The 4,176-nt window shown below is 50.7% G+C and overlaps 1 pseudogene; it reads left to right on the forward strand.

Moving 5' to 3' along the window:
• The first annotated feature begins 2,331 nt into the window (after positions 1-2,331).
• On the forward strand, positions 2,332-3,266 carry LOC112308798 (FGFR1 oncogene partner 2 homolog pseudogene; annotated as a pseudogene).
• The last annotated feature ends 910 nt before the right edge of the window (positions 3,267-4,176 follow it).

Here is a 4,176-nt window from a genome sequence, read left to right on the forward strand (position 1 = left end):
TTCCCCATGTTTGTGAAGCACTGCTCTGGGACTGTCCCCTCATAGGCTGAGAGCCCCAGAAAAGAGGAGCGACAGTCCGGACTCGGGGCGGGGGGCAGGGGTTCAGACAGCTCTGGGTCCTGGCAGGCCTGCCACAGCTCCCAATCCTGCTGCTTCCTGGCCCCCAACCATGGTGTGTTACCAAGCCTCCCAGTGTTTCTCCCCCTTGAAGATGAGTTCATAGAGTGGTGCCAGGGTGTGCTGAGAGAATCGGGCGACGTGCTGGGGCAGCGCAGGCCCTGGAGGTGCTCAGTGATTTTTTCCTTATCGTCAGTAAGCCTGGTTGGTGTGATTGCCCGGAGACCCCTGGTGGGAGTCACTGTGACCCCAGGAGCCCGGACCTGCCAGGCAGAGCTGGAAGGCGGCAGGTAAATGAATCTCAAGTGCAGAACCTCTGAGAGGATCCTGCTGCCTCTCAGCACTGGGCTCTGGGGAAACAGGCCTGAGGATACTGGTCAGAGGCTGGCCTGGCCCACTGGCCCCATGGCCAGTGCCCACTCCTGCTGGCATCCAGAATGCAGGCAGCCTCAAGGAGCCTGGGGTGTCGAGAGTACCAGGGAGCAGGCATCAGAGCTGGGGAGTCTGGATTGCAGACCAGAGGGAGTGTGGGCTCCTCGTGGGGCCACTGAGACCCTGGCCCAGAACGTGGTTGGCCCTCAGGGACCAGAGAGGAGAGGGCTTCACCATACACGCCACACAGAGAGGACAGAAGCCAGGCCCTACCAGCAGCAGGTCCCCAGGTTTGCCCTGGCTACCACACTCTCATGCACTGGTGACCATGCAGGGTTAAAGTGAAGGGTGCCTGCAGCCCCGCGTGGAGCTGCTGGCAAAACCAGTGTCTGCTGAGCTGCAGACAGTCCCATTCATGCTAAGTTTCAGCCAGGAAAATGTGAGCACAGCCAGCCCTTCCTGCTCACGCCGGGGCATTCGGAACAGTAGCCAGTGCTCAGGCATGGCTTCTGTTCTTGGATACATGCCTGCTAGCAGCCTTTCGCTCACTTATTTACTGGACAATGACCTGGTCATCTGCACACCCTTCACGTGCCAGGATGAGGTTGCCACGGCCCTCCCCTTGCCTCTTCCCCCCGCCCAGACTCTTTCCGAGGTAGGCTGGAAAGTCCCCCCACCCCCCAAAGATGTCCACGTCCTAATCCCCAGGACCTGTGAATGTCCGCTTTTATGGCCAAAGAGGGCAGAGTGCTGCAGGTGTGACTGAGTAAAGGATCTTGAGATGGAGAGATTGCCGTGGGCTTTCAGGGTGGGCCCTCGCTGCAGCAGGTGTGTCCTTGTGAGAGGGAGGCAGAGGCAGGGGCGGGTGCTGGCCCTGAAGGTTGGGGTGATGTGGCCCAGAGCCAAGGAAGGCCACAGCCACGAGAAGCGGGTATCCCGGGGTGGACCCGCTGAGGCTCCAGAGGGTGTGCCACCCTGCCAGGACCTTGATTTTGGCTCAGCAGTAATGATTTCCAACTTTTGGCCTCCAGAGCTGGAAGGGATTAAGTTCCTGTTCTTTGTGGCAATGTTACAGCAGGAACAAATATACCTTCTAACTCCTTATCCTGCTTTGCCAAGTTCTATCACATGTTAGTACAAGAGAGGGAAGAAGGGAGAGAGAGAAGCACCAATGTGAGAGAGAGACAGTGGCTGGTTGCCTCCCATACGCTCTCTGACCCAGGATGGAACGTGCAACCTAGTATGTGCCCTGACCAGGGAGTAAACCGGAACCTTTTGGTGTACTGGATGACGTTCCAGCCAACGGAGCCACCCAGCCAGAGCACATGCTAGTATTTATTTCTCGTTTCTCCTTCCTCGAGGGCAGGAATTTGAAGCACCTTGCTTTTCACTGCACCGAGGCTAGCTGTGTCTGACACAGGCTGAATGCATGAACTCATGAGTGAATGATTGTACCAGTATGTTTTCATTTTCCAAGAGTAATAATAATTTTTATATAAATGTGGGCTTACATATGCGCTTGGAAGAGCTTCCGAGGGAAAGCACGCCACACTGCTAACAGGGACCCCCTCTGGGAGGGAACTGCAGAAGACTTCACCATCTGCACTGAACACCCTAAAGGGTATAAAAACCTCTGTTGATTTTCTCAACAAAACAAGAAATGCAAACCACAAGAAGAAAGGAGCACTAATGTTTCCAAAAGACTGATTTCCTGTGAAGTTGGGGCCAGGAGAGGATCTGTCTGGGCCGAGCCAGCCGCTGAAAGGAGGCCCCTGGCTTTGCAGGAGCAGGGCTGGCCAGGGGCAACTGCCCAGACCTCGGAAGGTGATGGATGCGCCCACCATGGGACTAAGGGGCTCAGCTGAAAAAGAGGCCACCGACGCCCTTCGGGAGTCGTTTAGATGGTGAGAACTTGGCTTTGGTGAGAGTTCCCACCCAGTAGATCTTCCACACGCACAGTGTTACCACGGTTCACTGAAAACCTGCCGTGAGCCAGGCACTGTGGACAGATTCTAACCCTCTCCGCTAACCTTCTAGACAGGCTCGCCAGGTCAGAGTGCCATTGGAGCGCTGGTCAAGGCCCCCGGGCGGAGGCCTCCCTAGGCCAGCAAAGGGCCGAGCCCCTGCTGCACCCCCCTGCCCCACCCACTGCCTCTGCCGTGGTCGGAAAGGAGCTGCACAATTGAGAAGACGCCTGCTGATGCCAAGTGAGAGACCGAAAATTCATGATGATGCAACAGGATCTCTGACTGAGCGGACAAGTGAGTGTGAGTGGTGATGTAGCATCAGGAAACAATTCAAGAACTTAGTGAGGTTTCAAGACATTGGCCTCGGTCTCCATTAGTTACAGGAATCCAGCAAGAAAACAGACAAATCAGAGAACTGCAACAAGAGAATGAAGACTTGTGTATGTCCCTGGAGGAACGCCTGCGATGGAGCTCAGTATGGGGAGCAAATGTTTAGACTGCTCGTGGCCAGCAAAGAAGATGAGCCAGGCAGCTGATGGAGCTGAAAGGGCAGTGCTCCATGGACCCACGGCGCGTGTGGACCAGGTAACGGAAGGGGCGGCAGTGGCAACAGCCATTGAAACCAATGAGCAACTGGGTTGCAAGAAACAGGAAAGAATATTTCAACTTGAACAAGAACACAAAGGCTTGAGAGCAATCCTTCCAATGATTCGAGAATCATGTTTGAAGCTTAGAAAAGACGGTGTGTCAGAAAGCACATCTTTGTCAGCATTAGTGACCAATGCTGGCCTGAGCGTGAGGACAAGCTGAAGAGCTTTTGAGTCTGTGAGCTTCTTAGAAGGCCCCAGACGGCACCTGGGCTTAGCCTCCTGAAGTGAGTGAATTAACAGAAAAATCTATCGCAAGCTACCTTCTTTTTCCCTGTATTATGCACAGTGCACTTGCAATGACATTTTTAAGAGAGAGCAAAAAACAATGTGTAGTTTATGGTCATAGATTTTATTCTAAAATGTAATTGTAAAGTAGAAAGCAGGACTTTGTTAACCGGTGAATAAACAGAAGGTTTCACAGTGACTGCTGAACATATCAAGGCTTTCAGTGTGCTGTTGGCTTTCTGGGTGATACTTGGATAAACAGGAATATTCCCAGGAAATGTTTGGGAATTCATAACATTATCCCAATTTTAAAATACAGATTTTGCCACAGTTTGCTGAATGTAAGGACATCATACTAAATTTTATCTTCCTTCTTTGGTGGCAAAGTCAACAATTAGCTTATGTACCATGAGACTTCAGCTTAATGATTGCCTGCTGTCTCATTAATGTTTGTCAAAGAAAAGTCAGTTTGAAACGCTGTAGGAATGTTTTATCTGCACCAGAAACAAAAGAGGTAATTTAACTTTAGCTGATATAGCATAATTAATACTCAGCTAACAACTGTCCATAACTTGCTAAGTATTTGAAATATCATTTCTGTAATGATACTTTCTTAAAAAGAAGATCTTATAAGAGACATATTTAGCAAGTTAAACTGCTCCTTTGAAAGAATAAGTTTTGGTTCTAAATCAATCATGAAGATGAGATTTTTCTCTTCTCTGGTTGATCTTCAAGGATATTATATGGCTCATTTAGCTAACAGAGTTGAAATGTTTGCTAGAGCAAGCTAGGTATGGTTATTTCAAAGTAAATTAGGAAATTTTCTGCCTCATAAGAACTTTTTA

The sequence above is a fragment of the Desmodus rotundus genome, chromosome 9, assembly GCF_022682495.2.
Source record: "Desmodus rotundus isolate HL8 chromosome 9, HLdesRot8A.1, whole genome shotgun sequence".
Taxonomy (NCBI): Eukaryota; Metazoa; Chordata; class Mammalia; order Chiroptera; family Phyllostomidae; genus Desmodus; species Desmodus rotundus.